Here is a 19,244-nt window from a genome sequence, read left to right as displayed (position 1 = left end):
GAATGCTCGGATTCGAATTCTGAGAGTTCCATTACATTCGGGGGACGCTTTTAGGCATAGGTGAGGTCTCAGTTGAATTTTTAGAGGTCCCGAGCTTTATTGGCCTTTTTAAGCGTTATGTTCATTCCTTGTGACTTTCACGTGTTCCGGGTTGAGGAGACCGCAAATTCGTGTTTTGATGGTTCCATTGTGTCTAGAACGTCGAGTTTAGTCAATCTGCATCTATGATTTGTGTGTACGGGGTTCCAAACGAATTTCGAGGGTCCTTTCAATGATTTTTGAGTTGGTTGATTTTTATGTTCTGGGTTGTTGAAGCCAACGATCGCGGAGGGGTGACCGCATTTGTGGGAGGTCAAAGCTTTGACCTCCGCGTTCGCGGAGTGTAGGGCGCGTTCGTGGGCTCAGTTATAAGCTGTCTAGCTGCATTTGCGAACAGGGTTGCGCGTTTGCGGAGGACCCTTGGCAGTGTTTTGATCCAAATTCGAGGTTTCTTCCCCATTTTCCATTGGAGTTGTGAGAACTTGGTGGAGGCGATTTCAAGTGACTTTTTCAAGATAAAATAGTTGGGTAACATTTCTTGACATTAAATCTTCAATTACCCATTATTAATATTGGATTTATGTGTTCAAATTGAGATTTTGGATGGATAAATTGGGGGTTTTCGTGAATTTGAGTTGTTGAAGTAAAATTGGGTTTGTGAACTAATTTCAAATCCTTTTTCGAAATGATTTTCACCAATGAGTTCTCAATGCCTTGAGTAATGTTTTTAATTAAAGATTTCCGCATTTAAACCTCAATTTCAGAATTGGGTTTTTGAGTTTATTGACCTTTTTGTCTAAATTGCTTGAGTTGGGTAGTGTTAATTCCAGAATCTTATTGTGACTACTTGATTGAACTAGATTGTGGGGCATTGGATATCATTCGAAAGGAGAAGGCTCAAGCTTTGGATTAAGGCAAGTGGTCTCTTAAACTTTGTAACCTAGTAGAATCATCTATTTTCTTTCATTGTGTGTTGGGGAGTAATGGGATTGAGGAAGGGCTCATTGTTGCACTTGCTTAATCTTAATGAATAAAAAAGGGATTAAAGAAAAGGCGACTTGTTGATCATAATGCTTATGAATTGCCTTGTTGTGACCCCTTTTTGATTGATTGATGAAGTGCTTTGATGGCTCAAATGTGGACTTGAATTGTCTGAATTGATGTCTTTTTTTTTTTTATGGTGTGACATTGCTTATTTGTGTTGATTGTTGAACACCATGATGAGACATGTGATATAAGTCAGAAGGGAAATTGTTCCGGCTAGTAATTTGATATAAAGCGGAAATGGTTCCGGCTAGTGATTTGATATAAAGCCGAAGGAAAATGGTTCCAGCTAATGATTCGATAGAAAGCCAAAGGGAAATGGTTCTGGCTAGTGATTTGATATAAAGGCGATGGGAAATAGTTCCGGCTAGTGATAATGTGCCGAAGGGAAATGGTTTCGGTAAGAGTTTCATTAATTTCAAAGATCATATGCTAATGCGCAGTGAATGAAGAGATGATTGACTCTCTCCTGAATTGTCTTGCAAAAACAACATATGTTGACCAACTGCAATGTTTTCCTATTCAGGTTGTCTAGAGTAAGACAAACATTGTTTAGTGTGATCCAGCTGAAGCATTTAATCTTCATAGGTAGATTGGTCTTCCATACTAGCTTCCATGGCTATTTATCACTTACTTGACTTTGTTAGCATACTTGTGTATAGTATTCATTCATTGTGAATATACCTTTGTTTCCCCACCTTAGCTTACCTAGTTTATTTTCATCAAAACTGTGAGCTTCCACCATTGCTAACATTTCCATCAAATTCCCAAGTTCCTAGTCCTACAAAAACCTTTTCAAATGCACATCCCAAATGTTGTTGGTCCTGTTTTGAGGAATTGAAGAGTCTTTATCCATAACAATGTTGAAGATATTGGGATATTCCTCCTTGAGAGTTGTATTATTTCACTATCAATCATTCTAGAACTTGTTATACACACCATCCCCAGGTTACAAGGGAATTCCATGAGAGAATTTAGAGTCTATATTTCCAAGGCCCAACTCCATAAGGCAAATTTACGGTGTTTGAGCTCCAGTTGTTCTTTCTACCGTGTGTAGCAATGATCACATCCTTATGAGACTACCATCACCAGAGCTAGATCTCTAATGCCATTTCATAAGTAAGGATTTGTTATGAATTTCCAGATCTTAACCCCAATGCCCCCATTGCATTTTGGAAGCAAAACTTTGTCCCATTTTATCAAGTGGAACTTTTGAGTACTGCTATTGCCTTCCCATAGGAAATTTCTCATGATCCTCGCACCTTCTCTAGGATGGGAAGCAGGGACATAAATAGGTTGGTATACTATCTAGAATACTCTTGATAAGTGTGAGTCTTCCACCCAAAGAGATATTGAAATTTCCAAGTAAATAATCTTTTCTCAAATTCTCCACCACCTCATTCCATATATCACAAACTTCAATTTGGCACCCAAGGGGATGCCTAAATGAGTGCTAGAAAGTGAACCAATGCTGCACCACAAAATTTCTTCAAGCTCTTCTGTGTTATTTACATCAGTAACAGGGATAAATTATACTCTTCAACATGTTGATATGTAAACCTGACGATTTTTCAAAAAACATCAGTGTAAGATTTGGGTTAGAGGACTTGAACTTGTTTGCATCACAAAGAATTAGAGCATCATCAACATATAGTAAGTGAGAAATGATCAGAGTGTTTCCTGAGTTTGAACCCATACTAAATCCATGTATCCATTGCAACTGTCTAGCCTTTTCCAACATCTTGCATAGTCCTTCCATAGCCAAAATGAACATAAATGGGAGAGAGGCTCTCCTTGTTTGATTCATTTCTATGGAGAGAAAACCCACATTGGTCCTTTGTTTATAAAGATTGAGTATTTGAGTATGGAGATACAATATCTGATCCATTTGGTGTCAAAGATCATTTTTTTCATAATAGAGAATCGATTTAACTTGTCAAAAGACTTTTCTTAATCAAGTTTGCACATGAATCCAGGGACTCTTGATTTAATCCTTCAATTCATGACCTCACTAGCAATTAAGGATGCACTAGTTATTGTCTTCCCTTGATAAATGCATTTGGTGTCTGGAAACTAGTTTCCCAGGTACCTTCTTCAACCTTTTTGTTAAAAGTTTGGCCACTATTTTATTGGCATTGCCAACAAGACTTACCCCAATCTTCTCAGGAATTAATGAGGTGAAAGTGGCTTTACATGATCTCACCATATAGCAGGGTTAGTGGAAGTGATTGATTGCCCCCAAAATATTGGTTTTATGAACTCTCATGACTTCGGGAAGAAATCCATCATGGTGAGAAGGGATCTATGGAGATGTGGGGGAGGGATCCAAAGAGATATTTTGGGAGGAATTAGGGGTAGGTTTGTGGAGAAGGGATATTACTTGGGTGTTATGTGAGATTTTTTGATACTATAAGATCTTGGAGGAGAGAATAAGTTGTAGGGTGATTTTCTAGTGCCATGGAAAAGTTTTCGGCATTTATTGTTGTTCTTTACACACTTGTCAAACTACATATACACTTAATCTCTATTTTGCAAGTCAATCAATTTGCGTGACCTTAACCTCATAACAAATTCAACTGTTTTTCGAGTAAACAAAAACGTGTACGTTTTTGTCAAAAACCTAAATAATAAAGTGAAGTGTGATTAGGAAAATGTATACTAATAATTCTTTTCTTTCTCTTCAAATCCCAATAAGAATTAAGAAAAAAAAAATCTGTACATTAGTTCACCTTCTTAAAGAGAAATTTTAATACAAATATTTTCTATATAAGAAAAGAATCATTTGTCAAAAAAAATGTAGAAAATACGGTACTTTTAACTATTCTCATAATAAGCAAAAAAAAAAGTTAAATCTTACAGTTGGATGCTCTCAATAAAGATTATAGTTTGACAGTCGGGCACTTGTCGATGTATGGGGGATATTATCGTCATTTTTCTCGTATCTGAATCTCACTCATCATCACATGGGCTACACAATCATCTCGTTTACACACTATAAAGTGAACCAACTATCCAACCTTTGTATGCTATACGCTAAAATTTACCTATGTTCTAAAGGCATGTCTTAAATCTCTCTCATTTCCATTCTTTAAGGTTGTTTTTCGGTTTAATTTCTTATTCGAGTTGGATCTTGATTCCAAAAGTGGTTGTGGGTATTAAAATAATTTAATGTACACCTTGTGGAACTTTTTCCCCCTTTTTTGGCACTTGATGGAATTTAATTGCAGAAACAATTGAGTTTTTCACATGCAGGTTTGAATTTATACTTGTCTGAGTTTTGTTTCTTGGTTTTCAGCATTTCAATTATTAGTGTGGTATGATCAAATGCAGATTTTTTGTGCTTAAAATTTAAATCTTTGTCGAGATTGGTTTTAAAATTTACTTGTGATTTATCATTTTGTTATCGTGATGATTCATTTCTCGCTGTACTCCAATCGAGAACATAGCTTCTTTTGGAATATTATTACAGTTTTCTTAACCTGTGTATGTTAAATGCAACTGGTGCTTAGGTTATTCCGTCTTTTCTTTTTACAAAAAGAAAATTGGGTTTCGGGCCATCTAGCCTGTAAACTCTAGATACATGATTAGTAGTTTGAGAGATTGATGGGAATTTTTTTTTTTTATTTTGACGAATTAAAAAGTATCACTGAAAGCATCCAGAAGATGCAAAAGAGCAGTACATTTGAGCTTACAAATTTATGAAAAGAAAGTTAGGAGAACAGCCTAACAAAATCTCAGAATTAAATTTCCTCACTTTATTTGGAAAGCAATTGGAAAATATAAGGATATTGGGTTGGAAGGGTATACTGTATTAGGTAGGATATTCATGATCTTAACTTTATTGAGAAATCACAGACACCACTGACAAAGTTGAGTAAGAGATGGTTTTAGTAGACATGGACCTCCCTCCTCTGGCCGCACAAACACACGCACACACATAGGGTCAGTGTTAGATTCCAGGTCATCAGAGGTGTATCCTGGATTGTAAGAGGATTGGTGCACTTTACTATCCTTTGGTTTGATTCCATAAAATTTTATGATAAGCAAACTATAATGTATACTATTATAAAACAATATCATTGAATTTACAACTGTTGTGTGTATGTAAATTAATCATAACCAACCACCAAGCTCTTGTCCTCAACAACCTTCTAATAGAAACAACTAGACTCGGGCAAACACCATTCATGGCACGATAAGTATGAAGGGTAGTGGGTGGCTATCATACCCTTTGTATAACTCAGGGAGAATCACACCCGAAAGCTAGCTATTAAAGTGGGAGAGCCCAAGGTTATATAATCCCCACATCAACACATTTCTGTACCGATTTGGGTCTCAAGTCCCATGCATATTTTGTGCTTTTAGGGGCTAAGTTTTAGTCTAAAATTACTTGTGTTTTTCAGCTTTTGTTGGAAGAGGATTGACGATCCATTAGTTTTATTGGCTAGTTTAGCTTTCAATTTAGAATCTAGTCATATACAGATCCGCTACTAACTATCATTAGATCTGTTGTTGAAGAGTTGTTATCAACATTCTATTTTTTTCAATTTATATGACACTTTATTTCAGGACATTACAAAATATTTGTTGTCATTTCTCTAACTAATTCCTTATTGTAAGGATAAACTAGTATCACACTGATCATTAATTTACAACAACACTTCTTTATTCAGGTTACAGATCATCAAAGTGAGTTCACATAGATCATTCATATGTCTAGGCTCCGTTTCCACGTCAGTGGTGTGATAGTCTGATAGACGAAGATGCAACACTTAAGTTAAAGCCCTATAGTTGAAATGGTGGAGTGGTATGCAAGAAGGAAATTCATACCAGGGTGAATGATAGGTTTTATAAGACAGTTGTGAGACCAAGAGTGGTGTAGGTGTGGATGTTGTGTATCTGAGGTCCGACGTTATCAAAAAATAAGTGTTGTAAAAATCTGACTGGTATGATGGTGTGTGTTCATACAAAACTAGACAAAATAAGTGATGATTATGTCAAGTTACAAAAATCACATGTAGAAGATAAAAGAAAACAAGGCCCTGAATTATAGTTTGGAAATGTCTACGTTAGAAGTACAAATGCACCGGTGCGACTCTATGATGGTTGAACGTTTTAAAATGGACGAGGTAAACAATTCTATCTCATGGACAAAGTTGTCTCAAAGGACTTACAACTTCTTGAGATTCTTGTTGAATTAGCCAAAAAACAAAATATAAATAAAGCACAAGATAACTAATTCCAATGGTTAGGATCAAGGTTTATTTAATGTTGCTACACTTATATTAGGTACTTTGTTTTCCAGGAGTCCTTTTAGTTCATTACTGATTTATATCTCAGTAGTAAACATAGAAAAAACTTTAGTAATAGAGAATCCTTAGTAATTATCCTAAGATTGGAATGAAACTGCTCCAAATGGAATTAGAACCCGGGTAGAGTGGAATGGTTACAAAAAAACTGCACATTTGAGATTAAGACATAGTTGTTGTTGTATGAACCGCCCAAGTTTAAGGAATTCATTCAACGAATTGTTGTCAAACTTTGACAAGGTGTTTTTTCCTTTCACCTAACTTTTTAATAACTACTACTCTTTGCTAATATACCCCAATGAAATTAGGTAGTTTATTTTCATTCCCATAGAAGAGGTGGAGTATTAAGTTTTTGCATTCCCTTCTATTTGATTCCTGGAAACTATATGCATCTTTGTCAGCAAAGACTAGTCTCATTCCCCATACTATTTGTACTTGTCTTGTTCTTCAAAATATATAACAACTCTTCAGCTTTTCCGTCCTTCTGCTCAGGCCATTGAATGTTCCTCTTTAGGGAATTTTATGTGCAAATCAATGTTACTTCGTCCTTTTTTGTATAATTTTGCTTTTAGTAATGATTATTTTCATAACTTAAAATGTGATGCTTCCAACAGCTATGGCATCAAGAACTTACTTCTCTCTTGTTATGTACAACCAACTTAAGTTCCAGTTCATACTTTCCTAGTTTCTTCACTTTTGGGCACTCCAGTACTCCTCAAATGTATTTGTACATTCTTCTATGTTTCTTTGTATTGCAGGGCTCAACTTTTTATTCTTCATGATCTGAGTATATTCACAAGAATACAAAATGGCGATCAACAACATTAATTTGATATCAGGAATTCAAATATTCTTCATGGATATAGAAAAGTAATAACCTTTCTTGTTTCTACAGGAGTTTAGGAGATTGGGGTTTTTGTGATGGAGGAAGGAGATTCTCCTGTAACGATTTGGGAGGACCTCGATAATGATATCTTGGTGAAGATACTCCAATCTTTCGACGTTTTTGAATTGTCTGCTGGACTTGCTCATGTTTGTAATGCGTGGCGATTGGCTTGTTGTGATCAACTTCCCTTGAAGACGCTGGACTTGTCGGTACTAAAATCAAACTTTATAAAAAAATCTTCACTTCTTTGTTGAGTAATTTTACACTTTATTGAAAATCAGTGTTTGACTATGAAAATTCTAAATCCAATTTAAATTTTAAAGTTATATTTTAAATTGGAAATGACTTATAACCTGTTTTCCAACTCATTTTTCACTTTTAAAGTTGTATCTAAAATTTGAGAAGTACATTCAAGCATGAATATATATGGCCAAACGCCTACTTATTCAGGAGAAGCAAAAATACTGTGAAAACGAATAAGACAACTAAATTAGATGTCCTCTTTTTTCAGGTGTCCACGGCTTAAACGCCTTGTTATGCTTTCTTGGAACAAAATAAAAAAGCGAACGATATGCAGGGCTATTCATATATGGAAAGATCCTGAATCACTAACAATGCCTAATATTGCACATGTCATCGAGGAAATTGCCAGGAGTTGCCAATGATTTTCTGAGCTCAAGATTATGGCGCCCAGTGATATGTTGTTTGCATTTACACTAGTATCACTTCTTCCAAACTTGGAAGTATTGAGTGTGAGGCGAACAGTGTTATCTAAACCCTCTTTGGTTATTATATTGGAGGGGTTAAAAAAGTTGAAAGTGCTCAACATATCTCATTGCATAATTACTGATGGAGTTTCAATATAAAAAGAAGAGTGAAGCTGTTGTGATGGAAAAATGAGATTCTCCTGTAAGGAAATGGGAGGACCTTGATATTAATATCTGGGTGAAGATACTCCAGTCCTTTGACCTTTTTCAGTTGATATCTGTAATTCCTCAAGTTTGTCGTGCATGGCAATTGGCTTGTTCTGATCAACATCTCTGGAAAATGCTGGACTTATCGATATTGCAATCAAATGTCATCAGAATCTCAAGGAAGCCTTTCGTATACGTCTACAGTCCGTCTCAAAAAAAATTGACCCGACTCCTAAATATTTGCTTGAACCTCAGTCGTGGAAACATACAAACGTTGATCTTCCATCATAATTTGTATGTTAACGACAATCAGTTCACTTTTACTGCCAAGAGGTATTCCCCCAATAAACTTTCGTCTTTATATAGTATTATAATTATAACTCAAGTGCCCTATGATTTTCCATTATTCTTAGAGAAGCAAAATTTATTGTGAAAATGAATAAGACAACTAATTAGATCTCCTCTTTTTCAGGTATCCACAGCTTAAACGCCTTGTTATGCCTTCTTGGAACAAAATAAAAAAGCGAACATTATGCAGGGTTATTCATTTATGGAAAGCTCTTGAATCACTAACGAGGTCTGGTATAAAAAAATCCTGCATATGTCATTGAAGAAAATGCCAGGAGTTGCAAAAAATATTCTGAGCTCAAGATAATAGGGCCCTTTGATATGTTGTTTGCATCTGTATTGGTATCATTTCTTCCAAACTTGAAACTGTTGAGAGGTGCACGGTGTTATCTAAACCTTCTTTTTATTATCTTGAAGGGGTTAAAAAAGTTGAAAGTGCTCAACACATCTCATTGCATAATTACTGAAGACCCTCCACCCACACCGATGAAAATTTTGACCAAGCTTGATGAATCAATTCTTGGAAAAGCATCTAGGTTAGACAAATTCCTAACCCTAATAACTGACTCATGCATCAAGTGTCAGCACACTCTAAGTGATGAAGGGCTGATGAGGTGGTATGAGAATGAAGAAGACCTTTGGAAAGTGGATGAGGTGAGATCTCTTGCAATTTGATAACTTTAAGAATGCACTGCTTCATGAGTTAAAGGTCCAGTAAAATGTGTAAACCTGTGTATATGAACATAGGTATAAGTGTGAAGAAGACCCCTGGAAAGTGGATGAGGTGAGATCTCTTGCAATTTGACAAATTTAAGAATGTATTGCTTTATGAGTTAAAAGGTTCAGTACAATGTGTATAGTTGTGTATATGAAACATACTCTCTATATTCACTTTATTTGGCCTATTTTATTTTATTTCTTTTTTTAAAAAATGACTCTTTCCTATTTTAGCAACAATTTAATTTGAACGATCCACCTGACATGTTTAAGACCTCAATATTAAAGGACATCTTAAATCTTAATACATTTGACATATCTTTAATTTAAGACCACAAGATTCAAAAAAATTGTTTACTTTCTTGAACTTGTACTTTCGTGTTGTAATTTTGTAAATGTTAAATCTATTCTCTTTAACAGACTTGTATCCATTTACATATGTATTGCTGAGCATTGTAAGCTCACTCTTCTAGCACCGTTTGGTAAGTTTCATATCTAAATTATTAGGTATTTGCAGAACACTCCTTAATTAGCATAAACTCATAATAAAATATTCCTTAGAGGAAAATGACATGCTATGTGAAGATCACGGTTCAAAAGCCTCTCCAAAGAGTTTCAAGTGGCAATACACGCATGGAAATTTTGTTGAGCGAAAAGTTTAGAACTCTTTCAAACTACCACTGTTTTGTGAGTTTCATACATAAATAATTAGATATTTAAAGAATTCGTGAACCACCATGAACTTGTTGTGTTAGGTGAATTCATTTTTAAGACTTTTTTTATTTTCCACGTGTCTCTCAATAAGGTATTTCAAATATTGTATAAACTTGTATAAAATTGAATAAATAGACACATTCTAATGGCATAATACAAACCAGTTATAGTGTATCTTATGTTAATTGTCATGTAGAACATGTGTGACTATTCGTTCAACTTTATAGAATTTTACTAGTTGTTTCTCTCTTTAGAAATAGAACTAGAAATTAAGTGAGAGGATAAAGGAAAATATGATGTGGAGATAGTAGGAGTGATTGGATCAATGGATCAATGTTTCGAGGGGAAAATATTATTATATTATATGGCATTGGAATTAAAGTGGATGAATAAAGTAAGAAATGTGCTTCATGGCGGCTATTAGCTCCAACTGCAAATTGGATGAAATAAATTAAGAAAAATATGACTCATGGCGGCTATTAGCTCCATCCTGCAAGTTGTATACATGATTTCGGGATGTTGGTGGACCCAACTATTGCTCTGTTATTGACTTCATATCTGAATTAATATTTTCTCCCCAACATAATTTCTTGTATAAAAGTTTTTAAAAATTATAATAATTAGCTAATACATTTTATTAGAATTCTTTTTAAAAAGTTAAATCCATAAAATCTAAATTTGGAATATGTAAAACCCGCACTTGCCTCTTCGGAACTTCTTTTAATTAAATGAATCACTCATATTTTTTAAAGACGAAATTTCAAAAAACAGCTTAGAATGAAACACAATAAAGCTTTTTAACTATAGTTTACTTAACTTCAATTTGTACCTACATATGTTATAATGAGGAGAGAGGCTAGCCAGATTGGGAGAGGAAGCAGCGTGGCAAGCAAAATTGGAAGAGGGGGGAGAGAGGTGAGCGAAAGAGAGAACATAAAGGTGAATTGTATATTGTATATCTATGAGATAATTGTATATATGTAACTAGTATAATCATATCATCTAACATAAACTATTAAAAATCACTCTTTAATTTTCTATTTTTAATTATATATTGAGAATGTCCTCTCATATACGTTGGCCTGATTTTTTTCCCATGTCCAACACATGAAAATATTCTTAATAATAAGTGAAGATGAGACTCAAATCCAATACCTTTATTTGCTCTAATCTCATAAAGAAGACCATCTCAATTATCATCATCAAACTTTCGAAAACAAAAACTTTATTTACTTACTTGTCTTTTCAATAAAAGCGAAGTTGAATTAATATCAATCGCGACAAAGAACGCACATCAATGCTAATAATGTGGTTATAGTATGGATACGGACTTAGGAGTGTCAAAACAATTCTTAAAACCGACGAAGTCGAACTAACCCAATCAATTATTAATTTTGAAAACCAAAATTGTAGGGTTTTAATGTATATTTATAATCATATTAGGATAAGTTCTTTATTATATAAAAAATATCAAAAATTTGTCGAATGGTACCAAATAATATATATATATATATATATATATATATATATATATATATATAACGTAGTGTAGGCTCACATATTTCATTCCTTATAACCAAAATTTATTTCTATTAATATAATCTGTCATTTACCATATAATTAGGACTTATAATTTGAATTTATTTTTCCAAAAATAAAGGAAAAAACTTTTTTTTCTATTTGTATTTGGCTTTATTATAGTGAATAATTTACAAAATCAAGAATGAATCCCTTCAAATTAGAGTTCAAAAAAATTACTAACTAAACTTTCATCGATGAACTAACACAATTCAAATCAGCCCTCTTTTGAATACCTAAATCGAGCCCTTCCGTTGTCCGCTCCTAACGGATACCTAAATCGAGGCAATTCAAATCATCCCTGTTTTCCCCGCCTTATGCATTATAGTTTCTTCTTCGTTTTCTTGAAGAATAACAACTTCCACATTTTTCACAGTTACCAGTAGCGGCTTTCTTCTTCGTTCTCTTGAAGAACAGGGTGATCAAAAGACATTTTATATTAGACGGAGGAGAAGACCACAACCCAGAAAAGGCGTTCATCTGTGGCGAAGAAACAAGCAATGGCGGCGAATTCATTGGGGTTGGAGAATAATCAGACCGGAAAATTGAATGCTGGAGCGGCCAAGAAACGACCGGTACTTTCTAATATCTCGAATCATACAACTGTCTCTGCTCGTAACTCAATTTCTCGTTCCTCTAAACTTGTCGGTCTTTCTCTGATTTTGGTCTTTGTTTATTATGTGTACTTGTAGGAAAATAATTTGAATACTGGGTTTTATCTTGTTTTCTGTATTTTTTTTATTACTGGTTTGATGATTCACTTTTTTGTTTGTTGGTTATGGGGTTTGTTACGTAAATTTGTGTACGGAAGGAAAATGTAGGTGGGTTTTGTGATTTCTTTTTTTGGGATTTTCTTTCTTGGATTAAATAAGTAAAATGGTTAATGTTACATTGGGTGTCGTAAAAAATGATTGAAGATTCTGGGTAAACGTTGGTTTGAGAAAATCAAATGAAGCGATTTAAGGGTTTTTGATATGCAAGGATTTGTGGGATTTCTAAAAAAAGATTGGTCGAGATTGTTGGAAGTTGAATTCCTTGTTTATTTTGACTTCCCTTGTATAAACAAGTTCACTGTTTTATCTTTTTTAAAATTATGTTGTATTCTTTTAATGGTTAAAAAGTATTATGAATGGAAAATTTGAAACATCTTTCCCCAATTTATTTTTGATGCACCGTCTCATCTTGTCGTTGATTCTGCATCATAACAAACCTATTCTTGGAGGCCTACCAATTGTGTCATCATTTGAAGTGTAATCTTCCAAGCTTCTTTCGATTGTTTTAGAAGTTCAGTTTTTCATCGGTAATTACCGTCTGCTTCTTTTGACAAAGCGAGTTAGGAGTCTATTCCTCATTCTTTTCAAATTGGAACATGGTGGATGTATCCTAATTAAATACGTAACAGATTAGAGATTATTCCCTAAATCTATAAAACTGTTCCCTATCCTACAAACCTTTCTTGATTCTCTTTTTATACAATTTCCATGAGTGCTAGTGGAGCGTTCAACACCTTTCTTCTTCACTATCTTGTAAAGGTCCAGTTAGGATAACCTTATATAAAACAAAAGAACTCCTTGAAATTGGCAATGTGAGTGAATCGGATACCTACTTGGAAGCTCATAATGACTTCTTACAACGAAAATCATAGCGAACAATTTCTCCTATGTTTGGATAAAATGGTCTTAAAAGATAAGACAAGTAGTACATACAATAGCGAATCGTGAGGCATCTTTCTCCGATTTGATAGAGAAATGAGCTAGCGACTGCGATTAGGTAAAGGGTAGCCTTTTTGTTTCTTTTGTTTATTTGTCCACTTTGCTTTTTGAACATCTGAAGAAAGTTTTAATGTTAATAGGCTGAAGAAAATTTTCTGCTTTACAAATGCAGATAGTAGCTATTGAAAAATGTTGTCTTCTTCATTTACATGATCTTTTGAATCTGGATTAGCTTAACTAAGTTTGTTTGTCCTCGTCTATATAATAAGTTGTCCCTAAAGTTTGTCTAGAATCAGTGTTTCGATCATTATTTTGGTTTCAAGTGTATTCATTAAATAATTTTTCTCCAGTTAATAGTTGGCTCTTTTCTGAGAGCATGAATGTATATTTCTCCTTCTTTTAAATATATTTTGATCAAGTTTGTGTTTATTTATTCCTTCTCTTATATAGTTAACAATCATTTATATAGTGAAAAGTGCTGCAAAGTTCTAGTCTTTTAGTTGGCAGTTTAGTAGCTTTAGACAACAGATTGGTGATTGTGATTCCAACAAGAACTCAGGTCGGGAATTTCACTTCAGTAAAAAATATTTTTACCATTCATTGATATTATGCCTTGACCCTTTTCTTGGTATTGTTGAAATTGTTGTCCTTTGGTTGCATATGAGTAGCTTTCAACCATTCACTAGTAACTGTTTCGACCCTTTTGAGCCTCTCTTGTTACTCTGAAAACTGTTGCAAAGTTCTAGTCTTTTAGTTGCAATTCAATATTTCTTTTTGACCATTCATAGATATATAGCTCTACCCTTTTCTTGATAAGTGTTTACATTGTTGCCAAATTTTTGTCCTTTAGTTGCAGATCAGTACCTTTCGACCATTCTCTAGTAACCGGCTCAACCCTTATCTTTGTTATAGTGAAAACTGTTGAGATGTCTTTCAGTTGCAATTCAGTAGCTTTAGACCCGTTCTTTGTTATTTGCTTGACCCTTTTTAATTCTATTGTTGAGGCTGTTGCTAGGTTTTGTTTATTGGAAAAGCTAAATATACCCTTTGGTCAAAGCAACGGATGTGGTGATGAGCTGCTAGAAACTTAGGTAAGGATGCTTTGAAAGATGCAAGCTTTACCATTTACTACATGGATTATAGTGCATGTCACAGTTATATAGGTCAATCCAGTATTTAGAGTCAACGGATGCACGTAGTGTCAAGATTTTCCCATATACATGAAAAACATTTAACCTTATATAAGGTTTGGATGAACCCCTTTCCGTTCCTCTAGCTCTTTCCTTGGGTGCATCAGACAGTTGGTTCATGATATGTTGGATATACCGCTGATTGGGTAGGAGTATTTGCAAATTTGTACTATAGGGGAAGTGTTTTGTACTAGCATTACTATCTGTTGCATAATTGGAATCAGGATAATGCGGATGTGGTTGTCACCTGTCAGAATTAAGGCAAATCCAGTATTTAAAGTCAGTGGGTGCACCTAGTGGCGGAGACAAGATTTTCATAAATACATAAAAAAAAAGTAACCTTATGTAAGGTTCGGATCTAGCTTTGTCCTTTGGTGCATAATTTATATCCTTTGTTCCTTGAGAATGAGTCTGTTTGAGGATCGAGAAAAGAAAGGAGTAATCGACAGCTTTGTGGAAGTTTAGAGGTAGTATGCTTAGGCTTCAAAACGAGGACTCCAATGATAAGTAAATTAGATGTGAAGCTTGATTAAGTAGTTTTCGACCATTCACTAGTAACTGGTTCGACCCTTTTGAGCCTTTCTTGTTATTGTGAAAACTGTTGCAAAGTTCTAGTCTTTGCAATTCAATATTTCTTCTTGACCATTCATTGATATATAGATCTACCCTTTCCTTGATAAGTCTTGAAATTGTTGCCAATTTTTTGTCCTTTAGTTGCAGATCAGTAGCTTTCAACCACTCACGAGTAACTGGCTCAACACTTATCTTTGTTATAGTGAAAATTGTTGAGAAATTATAGTCTTTCAGTTGCAATTCAGTAGCTTTAGACCCGTTCTTTGATATTTGCTTGACCCTTCTTAATCCTATTGTTGAGGCTGTTGCCAAATTTTGTTTTTTAGTTTCTGTAGTTAGGAACTGGAAAGCTAACATTTACCCCTTGAATCTAAGCAACCGATGGTGGTGTGATAAACTGCAAAATTTACCATTTACTACATGGATTATAGTGTAGGTCATGGTTATATAAGCCATATCCGGTATTTAGAGTCGGTGGGTGCACCAAGTGGCGGTGTCAAGATTTTCACATATACATGAAAACATGTAACCTTATACAAGGTTCGAATGAACCCCCTTCTGTCCTTCTTGCTCTGCCCCTGGGTGCATCAGATAGAAATTGGTTCATGGTATGCTGGATCTACTGTTAATTAGGTAGGTGAGTATTTGCAAATTTGTACTATAGGGAAAGTGTGTTGTACTAGCATTACTCTCTGATGTATAATTGGAATTATGATAACGCGGATGTGGTTGTCACTTGTCAGAATTTAACCACTGGCTGGTTTAAAAAGAAAGTGTTTGTTGTTACAATCACTGAGTGCTTTAGGGAGATCTTTACTGGTTTTAGAGGCCCGAAAAAGAAGAAGAAAGAAAAAGGACCAAGTATCAATTTTATTTGGGTTCTTCTTTAGAGTCAGCTGCTTGATCCAATCTTGGTTTTGCTTGGTAGCATCCATCATTCCTTGAGAATGAATCTATTTGAGTATTGTGTCGAGAAACAAAAGGAGAAATAGACAGCTTTTTTGTTCCAACTCATCTTCAATGGATACTTTTTCTCATTGTCCTATGGCTGTTCAACAATTTATAGCAAGAGTTAACTATAAATCAACAGTCCTTTTTTGTTTTCCACCATAGCTTATCTATTTCCATTGATAAACTTTTCTCCAACTTTGGTCCAATTTGAAAAAGAAAATGTGTTGTCATCCATCTATTATTGATGTTTCCTCTGTTTAGGGAAATTCCCTGATTATAATACTACAAGCAGTTTGAGGATGCCCTAATCGATCATTGACATTAGTTTAAGGTTCCTAGCTCAGAATTTTTGGTTTGTCGGAGTCCTTAGTAACAGTTTTAGTCCTTAGTAATGCCTCGAGGCACGACGCCTTAAGGCTGGGGTGGGAGGGCCATGGGGTACGATGCCTAGAGTCCGGGGTGGGAGGGGCCTCAGGGCAAAGCACCTCGAGGCCGGGAAGGGGGGAGGGGGCTTGACGCCTCGAGGCCGGGTAAGGGGGCGGGCCTCGAGGCACGGTGGCCCAAGGCCGTGGAGAGGGGGGAGGGAGTTGGGGGCATTGGGGCACGATGCCTTGAGTTCGAGTGGGGGAATGCTCGGGGCACGACTCCCCAAGGCCTGGGTGGGGGGCTCGGGGCACGGCGCCTCGAGGCCATGGTGGGGGGGGTTGGGGTATGACACCTCAAGGCCCGGGGGTGGGCCCTCGGGGTACGAAGCATCGAGGCCCGATGGGGGGTGAGCTTGGGGGAAGACAAATCGAGGCCCCGTGGGGAGTGAGGGGGGCCTCAGGGTACGATGCCCCGAGGCTCAGGGGGTTGGTGGGGCCTGAGGGGTTCATGAACATTGACATATTAGACATATTATAGAACATAACCAGCATATAAGACATTAACCACATTATAGACATACTCAACATTGTCACCACGTAACTCATTTCATCATCCAAGGACCCTTATTTAAAGTTACCCTAAGACACACTTGAGCGAGACATGAAATGGCCGCCCATACAACCTCTTCATACACACCTAAATATTCCTCAAGGCTACTATAGACAAGAACCATCATGTTTCAAGGTAACATACCAAGTAACTCACTTCATTAACATAAGCTATTCATTCAACAAATCATTTAGACAATAAGTCAACATTCTTCTTTAAAGTCATTTAGGACACATTCACGCATTTAAGGGACTTCACACTTTAGTCATATAGACTTAGAGAACTCACTTTAGTACCTTCAAAGGCTACTCGTGCCATGTGTAGATAGCATCCCATACTACTACCTACACGGTGTAGAACCTATCAAGTAACTAGAGTTCACATTAAGGGCATCACGTTCTACACTTAAAGATCCAAGTGTCAAGAATGCTCATAGCACCAATTTCCAAGAGATTCAATAACAAGACTCGCCCAATATATACATCATGTCATCACACAAAGCACAAGCAAGTATCAAGAAGGGCCAACACTCTGTATCAAGAAGGGTCAAAGCCCAATAATCAAGAGAACCAAGAACCATATTAAAAATGACTTTCTAGTTCGTACTTAAAATGGACAACTTCCATTCATAAGACGCACTAAAAATTCAGAGTCAAGATGGCAAATGATCCAAATCAAGAGGCATGCCAAGAGTGACGAAGTCACATTCACAAGAAGGACAAGGTCCCAACAAGAGTGCCAGGTGATCAAACAATCCGTACAAGTGGGCGAGTTACACAAACATCTCTAATGCCTTAAAGGATACCAACATGACAATGCCAAGTGACAAAAAGTAACCAAGGTATCAAGATGACCCTTCAAATATACAAGAAAATAACAAGAGTACAAGTACAAGTTTATACACAAACCTCAGGCTTTAGAATAGAAACAGTCTGACAAAACATCAAGAATTCAAACCGTAGCCCGACCAACGTATCAAGGTTCTCAGCTTGTACACGAGTATATATAACCTTAAAAATATAATTACATAACTTATTTAACTTCTATTAGCTCAGTAATGTCGACGTAAAACATGATCATCATCGCAAGTAAGTCTATCATGTACAAATACAACTATGCTCCCAAAACAGTGAATCTGTCCAGCCTGGTACCCCAAGTCGCAAGTTAGATTTGAACAGGAAAACGGTAAAATTAGACTTTATAACCTTCATGAAAGATGTAAATACATCTCTTAAGGTTGCAAAAAAACAAGAATCACCACAAAATACAATTTTTACAAAAATATATATTCAAAACACTACAGCTGAACATGCAGGATTTCAATTTCCAAAATCTGGGCAAAACTTGCCCTATGTTGCGTCCCATATTTCGTATCCATAATAGTTAAGTTAGCATTTTACATAAACATAAGAGTTGTAGGTATACAAGTTAGATTTCCAAATCATATTTGTTCATTGCAAACTAAGTTCTAGATCGAGAGATATGCATAAAATACCAAACACTACCCAGCTCAGAAACAGATTTTGTCACTTACCAAAAAAAAAGTGTGTGTCTCGAATTCCAGCCAAAAGAACCAAGTTTTCTCTTGTGATTTTGAAGAACAATCTATTTAGATAAGTATTTAAGGTTCTAAGGCTTAAGGAAAACGAAATTACTAAAGGAGGGGTGAAAATATATAGTCAAACAAGTGATGTTTATCCCTTGGGCAGCTGTCCTTCAAAGGTGCTGCCCAAAAATTTGTGTGCTGCCCAAAATGCATACATATACACCTATATATATATATATATATATATATATATATATATATATATATATATATATATATATCCCTCATCTCATTTTAAAGTTATACATAATTCCAATTAGAATATTACCTAAACACCTCATCACAATCCTTTGCATCACATTCACATATATGATATTATGTCAACACTTCAATTCCTCATATTATGCCTTCAAGGCCATAATCATAATACATTCCATAAGTAGACACCTCCACCATAAGTGGATCACACATCAATCTATCACACTTCTATATCAATTCTACATTAACAATGAAGTTAGGCCAACTTACCCTTTTCCAAAGCCACAATCACCATTCCTCAACTCTCCAATAATTCACAATAGATAAGTATAGATAATAATAGAAATCAACTATTCAACTCAATTTAAGCATAATTCTATCATCATTCAATCATAAACAATAACCCCACTTCATAAGCCAACTTTAGGAAACTTGCAAAGACATGGGTTCATGGAATTTTCTTTCTTAAAACCATCAATAAACATCAATA

The 19,244-nt window shown here is 35.4% G+C and overlaps 1 protein-coding gene and 2 pseudogenes across 1 annotated transcript in view; 2 read left to right on the top strand and 1 right to left on the bottom strand.

The window, feature by feature from the left end:
• The window catches only part of LOC125808426 (proline transporter 2-like), a 237,028-nt gene that overhangs the window by 191,026 nt on the left and 26,758 nt on the right, over nt 1–19,244 (bottom strand). The window lies entirely within an intron of this gene.
• LOC125808453 (F-box/LRR-repeat protein At3g48880-like) lies at nt 7,314–8,120 on the top strand (annotated as a pseudogene).
• On the top strand, nt 8,128–9,215 carry LOC125808440 (F-box/LRR-repeat protein At3g48880-like; annotated as a pseudogene).

Source organism: Solanum verrucosum, unplaced genomic scaffold (genome assembly GCF_900185275.1).
Source record: "Solanum verrucosum unplaced genomic scaffold, falcon-dt-bn FXZP01000112.1, whole genome shotgun sequence".
NCBI lineage: Eukaryota > Viridiplantae > Streptophyta > Magnoliopsida > Solanales > Solanaceae > Solanum > Solanum verrucosum.
The sequence above is the reverse complement of the archived record's forward strand: the minus strand, read 5'-3'. Positions and strand labels throughout refer to the sequence as shown.